Raw genomic sequence first — 13,316 nt, 5'->3', positions numbered from 1 at the left:
TCTGCCTGGCTGGGGGCAATCCTCGCTGCCCCCCAATACCCCCCACAGGGGGCAGGGGGTGCTCAGTGGTGCTGAAGGAGCAGGCAGGGGGTGGGGCCTGGCAGGGGTCCTCCCATGGCCCCTTCCCCCACCTCCTCTAACCCCTCTCCCTTACCTCCTACTTACCAGCATGGAGTTGGGGTCCAGCTCCCTGCAGCTGCGAGAAGGGACTGACCGAACCTCTGAAGCTCTCTGAATCTTTTCTGAATCAATTTGGAGAGCTTTGAATTGATTCAGACTTTTTAATTGGTCCCCTTATTCAATTTGGATTCAGAGATTCAGCCACTGAATCAGGCCAAATCTCCTCCAAATCGAATCAGCACCTGAAGCTTTGCACAGCCCTAATAATAATGTGCCATTAAGTCAGTTAACCCCATCAGCTCTGCCTGAATAGAAATGTGGCTGTCCCTTCTGGGAAGTCTGCTGTAAACTTTGAATGAAGCAGGAATCAAAGGGGGCTATAACAGCAACACCAGCACCCCTTCTCACTCCCCAGATCTGTCCCTGCAGATATCCTTTACAAGTCAGGTTGGTGCAAGACCTATTAAGTCAAGCAACTGAATTTAACAACAGAAAATTTTATTTCTTACAGCCATAAGAAACAGCTTTTACTTCAAGTCCTGACAGCTCTGACTCAGAAGAGTATCCTTACTCACAAAAGGACTTACAGACTTGAGTAAGTATTTTCTTCAGTTACGGCTGACAGTTATGGTCCATTACTGTGAAATGTTTCATTAGAGGAAGCTAAAGAGACTTTATTTTCCTAATGAGGCTTTTACCTTAGCTGTCACAGAAATGGGAATTTGAAGAGGTGTAGGAGAGGCAGCTTTGGACAAAGCCATTAGGAAGGGGAGCAATACAAGGGATTTCTATACATACATGTTGTGTAGGTGCCCCTCAACATATTACTTGAGCAGGAGTTAAATGGATAAAAGCTTTGAGCTACTCCTCCACTCAGGCATATGTTTTATTCTTTCATTGTTAGAAGAAATGATACAGTTTCATTAAGAAAATGTTGGACTTAAAGAATTCATAAAATCTATTAACGAGTGACATTGTCTAGTACAAGATTTCTTTCATTCATTATTTTATTCCACTATTAATTAATTGTATTATAGTAACACCTAACAGTCCCAATCATGGACTAGGACTTTGTTGTGCTGTGTTGTACAAACACAGAATGTAAAGCTGGCTTCTGCCCTTAAGATCTAACAATTTAAGTATCAGATGTAAGACACTAAAATGGATGGAGTACAAAGTAGCAATGAAGTGAATTTGGGACCTGTATGCTTGTGGAGAGTACTAAATTGACAATGGTGTTTCCTGACATGAAAGGATCACCCCTATCTGGATAAGAGGAAAATTACATTTATTCAATTCTGGATTTTCTGCTAAGACTAACGAGGTTGCCAGTTACAACTATAATTTCTGTGATCCTCACATCTGGACTGAGACCAACACAATATTACATTTCGGTAGCTAGCAGCTTTTGGTCACTGCTACAACACATGCCCAGACAGCTCTCTGCAACTTATCAGCAAGTGTTCTGTAGGTTGAAGTGTGGAACCCACTAAATAAGAGTAAATGATAAATGTGCATGATCTTCCTTTGACATATTGAGTTGTCATCTTCTCTAAAGCCTTGATAACTTGATGTATTAATTTAGTCTCTCCCTAATCCAGTCTTGATGTAAAAGGGCCAGGCTGGAACACAGAAACACTAAAAACCTTGGATCTGATTTGATGAGAATTTCCCCAGTACAGGTATTGAAGAAAAGAGTCACTTGCAAACCCTGATGTAGAGGCTTTGTCAGGCATAGGCTAGGAGGGCTTACCAATGCCACAGCATGAAGCCCTATAGTGATTCTGGGCAGTCCAGGAGAAGGGCACAGGTTGCCAAAACTATATGCTATTGGAGCCTCCTTCATGTGCCAGAGCTGCACAGAGTCAGAAGGACACCAGTGTAGTTTAAAGCTACTAAACTCCCTGCCTTCCTTTAGTTTATGTGTTCTGTGCTGTGTCTCAGTACAAGTCTGCAGATTTCTCAAGTGTGTTTTTCTTAGTCGTATTTATGCAATTTCTCTGCTATCCAAACCCAGCTGTTTTTTACCCCTCAGGGTTTAAAGCTGGTCACTCAAATGAACAGACCTTATTAGTCTTACATAACCCTTCTGTTATTAAATCTCATGCTCTTGCCATCATGTTTCATTTGGCTGGGTTTAGCCACAGCTTTTAACCTGACTAATCTCAGGATATTTTTCCTAGGTAGCTCTAATCTAAGCTTACCTCAGCCTTATCCATCCATATCCCCATAATTGTTTCGGGTTATATATATTTTTTTTGATCCCACTGACATTGGTTCCTCAAAGTGTTTTGAGGGTCACCTCTGCTCCCCCCTGCCCCCTCACAAGCCCTTTATTTTTCCATTTCTACTTGCAAAGTTATAATGATAGATTTAATTATGTGCCTTAAAATACCATTGACATACACATGAAGCTTAATACCTGCCTCTTTTCTTGCCCTTCTGAGAGTTTTTTTAATGAAAAAGAACTGTTTTGTTACCCATCCCCTTCCCCATTTTAAACTATTAGTTTCTGTTCATATTGGTTGATTCTCCCTGGGTGTGTCTACATGTAGAAATGCTGCAGGATGAGAAACTCTAGGGTAAACCCACCCTGGGCAGGCATCTACATGTACAGGGATGCAGGAGCAGATCTGCTGCCCCTGGCAGCAATCTGCTTCTGCCCCCTCCAGCCCTGCACTGGCTTCCTACAGCAGGCCGGGGGAGCTCTAGACTCCCTCTGAGTGCTAACCCAGAGGCTGGCAGGGAGCATGGGGCCAGGAGACAGCTGTCTGGTCCTGCCTCCCTCATTAAGGGCAGGAGACTTGGAAAGAGCTGCAGGGGAGGGGCAGGTCCCAGCCCCTCCCTCCCCACCCCACCCCCCAGCTGGGGAGCCTGTTTCCAGCCCAGCTCCCAGTTCAACTCTTCAGCCTGTTTCCAGCCCCGGCTCTGTGGTCAGGAAGTAGGGGCTAGGAGCGTCATGCTGCTGGGGCATGAGGACATTGTCCCAGCCTGGGCTCTGGTGCCCTGGCAGCAGACAGCTCCTGGGGGCAGGGAGCAATCTTCTGCCCTTTCCTGCCCAGCTGACCAGAAGCAAGTTTGCTCCCAATCGGCTGTCTACATGTGGCATACAGTACAATAAGTAATCATGAGTAAATTTGCTACTTGTATTTATAGGTAGCATATTTACTCATGATTAGAGCCAATTATGCATCTCAAGTCAGTCCAGAGAGGTGATACTCCCCCTCTATGTGACATTGGTCAGGCCACAGTTGGAGTACTGTGTCCAGTACTGGGCGCCACACTTCAAGAGCCTGGAGAGGTTTCAGAGGAGGGCCACCTGCTTGGTGAGAGAACAGCAGGACAGGCCGTATGAGGAGAGACTGAGGGACATGAACCTGTTCAGCCTCAGCAAGAGGAGGCTGAGGGGGGACTTGGTGGCTGCCTACAAACTCATCACGGGAGATCAACAGCAAATAGGTAGAGCCCTTTTCTGCTCAGCACCACCTGGGGTGACAAGGAACAATGGTATTAAGCTGATGGAGAATAGGTTTAGGCTAGAGATCAGAAGGCAATTTTTTAAAGTTAGGGTGACCAAAATCTGGAACCAACTTCCTAGGGAAGTAGTCCTTGCCCCTACCTTGGGCATATTCAAGAGGAGGTTGGATGATCACCTGTCTGGAATCTTGTGAACCCAGCATTGTGGCAGGGGGTCAGGCTAGATGATCTGTTCAGTTCCCTCCTGACCCTAGCTACTAAGAAACTATGAAATACTGTGCAGTAAATGTCTGCATGTGTAAATGGCATACTGCGCAGTAATTTGGTCTAGTAAAGGGTCTCATGTAGATGCACCCTTTGAGTTTCAGACTGAAATTTAAGTCCAAATGCCCCAATCACAGCCTTGGGAGATCACAGTGTTTCTAATGGTGTCTATTTATTTGGCTCCAGATTGCTTACTGTGGCCCAGTTTTGTGTAAAACTATCCAGTCTGTCAGGGGTAGGTGCTGTAAAACTTAGGGACCTCTCCAGCCTGATGTCTTCCTGGTGAATGACGTCTGCATGGGGACGGGTCAACACTGTGCCCCAGCCACTCTCTAGTATTATTCTTTTCTTACCTACCATGACTTTGATCTTCTTTTAGATAGAAAGCTGGTTCTGCTGGGTGATAAGTCCAGGCCTGCTGAAGGAATTTCTTTGTGGGGCTCTGCCTCCCCTACCATACCTCTTTCCAGATGTTAAGTTGATTTCTTCTTTTGGGGACTGACCCCTTATGACCAATTTTGGGTCTTCCCTCAGTTGCTGGGGTCTGTGTCAGGCCCTCTGAATTGATCCCCTGGCACTCAATCAGTGGGTCAGGCCTACTCTGTACCACCATTCACACAGGGCTCCTCTGCTTTCATTAATGGACTGCCAGCCTTCAAGTTAAGGCAACTCAAGTCAGTCTCCCTAACTTGTCAATCATATCACTGAGGTACACTGGCTGACATCCCTTCTCACATTCAGGGTTGCCACCCTATGTCAATTCCTTAGCTGATTCAAATAGATGAGTTCACTCCAATCCACCCCTTCATCCCAGGGTTGATCTCCCCTCTGTCAGAGCACTTTAACAGTCCAAAACTGAACTGAAATGGAAAAATGAACTTAACTCTTCTCTTTTGTCCAAGGTTGATCCTCTTCCCCCCTTTTATCAATTAATTTAAGGTTCCTCACAACAAACTGAAGCAAAAATCATCTTAAGCCTTTTTCTGCCCTTTAGTCAGGGATGATTCCTTGTCATCAGTATACTCTGTCAGTCCCACACTGGCAAAATCAATTTAGGAATGGCACTCTTACCAGCTGGCTCGAGTTGCCATGTTCCCAGCAGGCTGCACCTCGCTCTCAATTCCCCACCCCCCAGCCTTCACACCCTGCCCCCTCCTCCACCATGTCCTCAGGTACCTGCTTTGCCTGGAGCTTCACTTCTGCACCTGGCACGCTGGCCCAGCCATACATTGGGGATCTCAGTGTTCATGGACAGTCCTCTGACCACCTGTGACTGTTACCACACACCCTTCTCCCACAGGTAGGTGTCAGTGGGCGTCAACCAGAGATTCCTCAAGCATCTTCACTTAGCAGATGCCACTGTCCCTCTCTACCTGCCCCTCTTAGATTTTTTAGGGTCAGAAGGGACCTCAATAGATCATCAAGTCTGACTCCCTGCCCTGGGCAGGAAAGAGAGCTGGGGTCAGATGACCCAAGTCAGGTGCTTGTTCAGTCTCCTCTTAAAGACCTCCAGGGTAGGGGAGAGCACTACCTCCCTTCAAAGCCCATTCCATATTCTGGTAACCCTTACTGTGAAGAAGTTCTTCCTGATGTCCAATCTAAATCTGCTCTCAGTTTGTGGCTGTTGTTTCTAGCTACCCCAAGGGACGCCCTGGTAAATAGAGTATCTCTTATTCCTTGCTGCCCCCCCTCCCTCCATGATGAATTTGTGGATGGCCACAAGATCCTCTCTCAGCCTTCTCTTGCGGAGGCTGAAGAGATCCAGGTCCCTCAATCTCTCCTCATAGGGACTTTCCTGTAGGCCCCTAATTATATGAGTAGCCTTCCTCTGGACCCTCTCAAGGTTATCCACATCCTTCTTGAAGTGTGGTACCCAAAACTTGATGCAGTACTCCATCTGAGGCCTTACCAATGCCACATAGAGGGGAAGTATCACCTCCTTAGGCCTGTTCATGATGCACTTAATAATGCATGATAGAGTGCAGTTAGCTTTACCTATCACTTTGTCACATTGGCGACTCATGTTCATTTTGGAGTCTACTATGACCCCAAGATCCCTTTCTGCTGCTGTGCTGCTTCGAGCTGGAAGTATTGCCCCAACCTCCCTGGCAGTCAATCCAAATGGAGCCCTCTCTGAAAGTGCAGCATGTTATTCTGGGCTCCAGTTGTGCTCCTTCTCCTGCCTGGGGTAAGTGAAAGGTGACCATCACCCTTCGGTTTCCCTTTACCCCAGAGCCTTTTCTGTCATAGTCTTTCACTGGCCAAGTTCACAGGAAGAACTGCAAGCTGCAGCAACCCTTTTCACATATAAGAGATGCCCTTGGAGATTTAATCAAAGCTGAAACTAGATGAAATTGTGCCCACTTCAGGGCTTTATTAAAAAAACTTAGATTAGATTGAAGTAATGATGTCATGCTTAGACCACATTCTCTGTTGAACCCAAAGGCTGCATCCCCACAAGCGGGAACGCCCAGTTTGCCACACCGTAAAGCCTTTTGAGGTGCCACAAAATGCATGTGGTGTTTGTGATTCCATTCGCCGAGCTGTACATATGTGTATGACAACAAAATTAGATACCAGGAAATTCTGGTATCTAAAAAGCCTGCACCAGAAAAAAGCAGGATGGCCATTGGCGATGTGTAGGGGATGCACACAGGTGCACATGCACCCCCATAGATTGGCAGTGCACCCACTGCAATTGGCTGCCGCCACTGCTGCTGGTGGTACTTGCGGGTGGTTGCCGCTCCCCGCTCCCACCCTTGCCCACTAACACTGCTGTGGTTGCAATTAAATCCTCATGTTGTGTACACGCCTTACCTGCCTCTCCAGCCGGGAGGGGAGGGTGAGCTGCCAGTGGGCAGAGTCCCTGGGCTGCAGGGGGCGGGGCTGATGCTTCCCTCGATGGCAGTGGTGGCTCCCCCCCGGCAGCACCCACTCGCAGGCACCAGGCTCGGGTGGTCCCAGGGGGCACTGCAGCCACAGAGGGAAGCACCAAGCCCCCATGCTGCTCAGACAGGCAGGCAGGCTCCGGGGTGGAGGGTGGAGATCAGGCTTGCCGCTTTTCTTGGGTCTGCTTTCCCGGGCTGCTGCCATACTGCCTGCAGGGCTTCCTGCAGAGCTGTGGAACTGCACAGATCCCAGTGCTTTGCTCCATGGCTGTAGAGGCAGCAAAATAAAAGGAGTTTTAGTTTGCTGTGCCCCAAGTCATTTAAGGGGCATTTCACTGCTGAATCTCCTACAGTGGCTGGAATTAATGCGCAATGCACTACCAAGGCATGCAAACACCGACACCATTAAAGCAGTGCAAAAGCATTTAGCCTGCTTTAAAGTGTCATGCAAACATGCCTCTCATTTCAACTACACATGACCACACAGACTAAGTAGTTGAATAGGGTGGCCTACCCCTTGAACCAGAACACCTTTCCAGAACACCTTTTATATTCTAGAAAAATGTACTGAAAATTTGTTAGGTTTACCACTCTGTGAATAAATGGGCTAAAATGGCACTTGAGGTCACGGATGAGCTTTTAAAAGGAGCCTTTTGTAAAGGCCAGTGCCAAGCCAATGGAAATGCGTTGAAGAAAGAGCAGGTAGCAAAACTCTAATCACTCCTGGAAGCCAAAGGAAACATTTATGCTCGTTATTGTGTCATGCACCAAATATACATATAATTAGTAACAGTCTCTGCTCCAAGAGGGGTGTCAATCTCATATATTTGCCATATAGTTTATGAGTATTATAATTTTCAAAGACTTCATTATAGGGGGAGCTGGTGAAGCTTTCTGTAGTTCCCATTATAAAAGAGGCTTGAGACTTTTTTGATGCTCTTTGCCTTCACTGCTTGTGGAGCCCTTTGAAATGAACTAGTGGTTGGAAAGGTATCCTGGGTTCCAAAGTCTGTTTCTGTATTTTACATGAAACAATCATTGGACATAATACAGAAACAGCCATAAGATCAGAGAGTGGAACCCAGGTCTTCCCCCACTGCCAGGGGAATACCATAACTGAGTGGTGCTCACCTTGTCAATCCATGGGCCAGGTCCAATGTGGAGTCGGCACACAGGTGCATTGGCTTGGCCACGTGTTCTGACCTGGCCCCATGTGCTGAAATGATCCAAAGAGCAATGCCATGAACCAGACCTGCCCCATGTGCTGGCATGATTTGATACATGAAGCCATGTCATCCAGCCCAGGAGGGTCCCTATGGGCTCAGAAATGTGGTGATGGGTGAGCAGTGGGCAGCATTATTTGCCAGTCTAGGAGCTACAGCAATTAACTCTCACTAGGAGGGAAGTAAAGCACTGGAACAGGTTATCCAGAGAAATGGTGGACTCTCCCCCCTCAGAATTTTTTAAGACCCAGGTAGACAAAGCCTTAGCTGGGATGATATAATTGGGGATGGTCCTGTTTTGAGCAGGGGTTGGACTAGATGACCTTCTGAGGTCCCTTCCAACCTTAATTTTCTATGAACACTACTACTGCTTCCCTACTGCCAATTGTCAGGACCTGTAGGGAGTCTTGTCAGGCACATGACATAGGCCCATGGTCTGTAGGTTGAACACCACTGCCCTAACCAGTAGGCAGGGAGTTGAGGTGTAGCAAGGTGGCTTCTTACCCTGACCACTGCTGGTGGACAGGGCAGCACCAGCTGTTGTGCTGCCAGCATCAATGGCTCTGCTGCTGTAAGAGTGGCTATTTTTGCTGGGAGAGGTCCCCAACATGGGACCCTGGGCCTCTGTCCTAGTTGCACCCCCTCAGTTACACTGCTGGCAGGGAGTCGCATTCATACCTTCTCTTGTGGTCCCAGGCCTAAAGAAACTTTATTTCCTTTAGGGGCTGAACTCCTTGTTTGGGGCTGACCACTAGTCCCTTCAGCTTGGCATCTTCTTCACTAGACATTTAAGAAAGCAAAAGTATTTACCCAATTCCAATTAAATGTCCTTTACAGTTGATGTTATGACTCTCAATAATATTGGGTCTGCCACTCTCATCTCTATCCGCAGCCAGGGAAATAGGAAGCAATAGGCTGGGGGGAGGGTCTATCTAGCAAGCTTCTGACTTGTAGGGGTGTAACCCCATGAAGGGTGTTGTTGGGGAAGGGATTCAATTTCTGGTGATATGAGTGGGGGTTTTTTACTGATAAATGTTTCATGCTTGACCCCACACACTTTTATACTTTCACCTTTTCTTTTTAACCTGCCTTCCTTGCTCTACAAAGTCTAGAAAGATTTTCTTAAAAGATAAACTAAATTATGCATTGCAAGATGGCCATGTGGGAGAAGGACTAGTGTATTGTATGTCCTCCATCCCCTGAAAAAGGGAATTTAGCTGGATGAACAGCTACAATAGATCTTCATTTGTACCTTCTGTAGGCTAATGGTCTCTACATACTTTCATTATTGTGAGTTGCAGTACCCTGATCAGAAGCAGAGAGGATCTGGGGAATGTCTTAAGTTTGTTTTTTCTTCCAGCGTGCTCTGGGCCAAATGTAAACTTCTTTCTCTTTAATCCATAGAAAATAGTAGAGTTATTCTATTATTAATTTTAGTCCTTGTTCTGAAGTCATTCGCTTTTTCAAAAATCTACCTATTGAATCAATGAAAATAATAAGCTAAAACTTTGGATCATAGAATCATAGAAAATTAGGGCTGGAAGGGATCTGAGGACATCATCTAATCCAACCCCCTGCTTAAAGCAGGACCATCCCCAACTATATCATTCCAGACAGGGCTTTGTCAAGCTGGGCCTTAAAAACCTCCCAGGTCCTTTTCTGTAGAGCTGCTGCTTAGCTTGTCAGTCCCCAGCTTGTACTGTTGCATGGGACTGTTCCATCCTAAGTACAAGATTTTGCACTTGTCCTTATTGAACTTCATTAAATTTGTTTTGGTCCAATCCTCCAATTTATCAAGGTCCCTCTGAATCCTTTTCTATCCCATCTTCCAGGTCACTGATGAAGATATTAAACAAAACCAGCCCCAGGACCAACCCCTGGGGCACTCAGCTGATACCAGCTGCCAGCTAGACATTGAGTAATTGAGATTACTACCTTTTGACCCCAATAATCCAGCCAGTTTTCTATCCACTTTATAGTCAATTCATCCAACCCAGACTTTCTCATCTTGCTTGCAAAAATGTTGTGGGAGACGGTATCAAAAACCTTGCTAAAATCACATCCACTCATCTCCTCACATTGGCAGAGCCAGTCATCTCATCATAGGAGGCAATCAGGTTGGTCAGGCATGACTTGCCCTTGGTGAATCCATGCTGACTGATCCTAATCACCTTCTTCTCCTCCAAGTGCTTAAAAATGGATTCCTTGAGAATCTGCTCCATAATTTTTCCAGGGACTGAGGTAAGGCTGACTGGTCTGTAGTTCCCCAGATCCTCCATCTTTCCTGCCTTAAAGATAAGTACTGTCTTTGACAGTTTGCATTAAAACAAGAAGCGTGTGAAGAAGGACTGTAAAATGCAACACAATAAATATTTTTAATGAAATATCCAATAAAATACAGAAGAACCTAAAACTCCAGTTCACAAAATGACTGCAATCCTATTTATCTCTGAAATCCATTTCAAACTATTCTTTTTGTTTCTGTAAACCACAGTGGGCAGAATAAGTACATAAAGTTTGGCCTTCTATTTTATTAAAAGTTAAAGGTATAATAAGGTAGAATAATAACATGATCTCAAATGACTATAAAGTAGCCACAATTACCGGTAGTATATAGAAAATAATACACACAACATACAATACCTGCATTGCAAATTTTCAAATGCTGTATACTAGCTGTGTACCTCCACAAGAGGGCAGAATTGGCTAAGAAGACGTGATGCTGGAATATAGTTTTCTGATTAACTGGGTAACTCCCTTTCTTTTTCGGTGAATTTTTAGTTTCTTCTAAACTTAGATTAGAAAATAATCATGCACAGGCATTTTTGTGTATTTCTAACAACTATTGAGAATGGTTTTCACTCTGAGGCATATTTCTGTAGGTCTGTGGTAGATCTGCCTTCTCTGCCACAGACAGCTGCTAACTTTCCAAGATGTACCTACCTTCCATACAAAATATGATTATAGAGTGAATACAGCTAGACACAGCCCTCAAGGACAGCATTAGTGATGAACTTATTGGAGAACTAGAAAAACCGCAAGACCACTAGGTTGATTAAAAATTGCATGCTGTGTCATAAGTAGCCTATATCCAGCCCTCACCTAATGCTGACAAAACGTACCAAAGCTCAGCTTCAAAGTATCCCTTCTCTCTTTAGTTATATGTATATGTACACACAGAGACAAACACTTTGTTAACAGCAGCAGTGCTCTCTCTCACAAACATTATATAACCAATATAATAATATGCAACTTCACTAAATTGCTAGAAGAATGCAGTGCCTGGTAAGTGTCAAACAGATTAAGGCAGTGATGTTGCTACATCCTCAAGCCAACACTAACCTCTAATTCCTGAGCCCTCCCCAACTGCTGCTCTGACCCTCTTTCCCTCTCTGAGTGCCACCCTAACCACTACTGCTGACTCCTCCTTTAACCCAGTTCCTGGGGCTCACATGCCAAACACAATGACTGCCTGTACCTCTTGTGGCACAAATGCCATGGGTTGGCCACACTGAATTAAGGCATTCAGCTGAATGCCTATCAAGAAGCCTATCTTATTTTTCAAGAGCTGCTACAGACCAAGGGCCTTGTCACATGTTGTGCTTAGGATGCATTTTGTTTAGATCAGAGTAAGCATTATGATGAGTTAGAAAGTTTTTTGAGGTGTCACATGGTAATGCTTATTCTGATATAAATAAAACACATCCTACGTGCTGGAGCCCTTGAAGACTCTGGTGCACTGTGGTGTGCTACATGGCCTGGGAGCAACTTGTCCAACTGCTCCAAAGAGGTAATATGAACAGGAGACTCTGATGTGGTTGGATGGCCAGGACCAGCAGCTGTTTGTCAGTTCCAACCCTAACACGGGATGAGAGCCATGCAATGTGCCAGTGCAGTGTTGGGCTTGGGATTAACAAAGACCCATTTGTCAATCCCATCCCTACCACCACATTGCACTCTTCTGATCATATTACCTTCATGGAGCTGTCAAACGTTAGCTCAGCACATGCTAGGCAATACAACCTGGAGATACTCCTTGCCAGGAAAGTCCTAACTTTGCTATGTTCTGACAAGACATAGCATGTTCTACTGCTTGAACACTCAGACACCAGCGTTTTAAGTGTAATTAACACAGCCTAAGTCAGGGGTGGAAAATTATTTCACGCGGAGGGCCGCTTACTAAGTTTTGGCAAGCTGTTGAGAGCCACATGGGTATCCTAGTCCCTTGACAGGTGCCCCGCCCCTGGCCACCATCTTGTGACTGGAAGTCCTGCCCTCTAATCCCTGATCCTTGCCACCAGAAGTCCCTCACTTTGCCCCCAGAAGTACTTCTTTCAGGAAGGGGTTTTGCTGTCTTGGAACCAGAAAAATACCAAACTATATTCTAAAAAGCGAACAACTACAACTTTCATTACTTTGATTTCAAAAAAATATTTTTATCCAGATTTACATGTGTTTGTGTAGCATATACATAGGTGATTGCACAATAGCTCAAAATGAAGTCTTACTCTTGTATATTGTGAGGGGTGTGAATAGGTCTGTGGGGGCTGTGGGTGTGTGGGTATGTGGGGGAGGGTGGGTATGGGGCTCGTTCGGAACTGTGTGTTGGGGGAGGGTGGCTGGAGTGTATGAGGGGGTGTGGGTGTGGAGGTCTGCATGTAAGGCAGTGCGAGGCGGGGTGTGGGTGCATGTGTATGGTGAGGTGTGTGTATAGGACTCACCCTATGAACACACATGCACACACACTCTGCCCCTGCCTGCATACACATACACCCCCCCAGCCTGCACACACACACACACACACTGCCCCTGCTTACAGACTCACACACTCTGCCTCTGCCTACACACACACTTTGCCCCAGCCGACACACACACACACGCACACACACTGGTGGGGCCCCATGCTCCCCAGCATGGCGATGCATCTAAGAGCCACGTGGTGCTAGATCAGGGTAGGGGCAGGAAGGAGTGAAATGGCTAGAGGTGGAGTGGGACTGGGTTGCTCAGTCCTGCTGATGGCTCCCCCTGGGTCAGCTTTGACAGGCAGCCAGGAGCAAATAAATATTATTTTACTACTTTTTTTAGGGGCCCTGCGGGCCAGGTCAAATGGCCTGGTGTGCCAGATCTGGCCCACAGACCATATTTTGCCTGCCCCTGTCCTAAGTGCAGTGTGTGACAAGGCCCCAACATTCTGATCTTGGGCAGATCATTTCACCTTTCTGAACTTACGAGAGCTAACAGCCATGCAGCTCCCCACCTGGAAGGACGTGGGCAGTGGGGTTCCGCAGGGCTCGGTCCTCGGGCCCGCACTGTTCAACATCTTCATCAGTGACTTGGATGACGG

This window comes from Crocodylus porosus, unplaced genomic scaffold (assembly GCF_001723895.1).
Source record: "Crocodylus porosus isolate Cpor-Errol unplaced genomic scaffold, CroPor_comp1, whole genome shotgun sequence".
NCBI classification, from domain to species: Eukaryota; Metazoa; Chordata; order Crocodylia; family Crocodylidae; genus Crocodylus; species Crocodylus porosus.
This window is presented reverse-complemented; position numbering follows the sequence as displayed.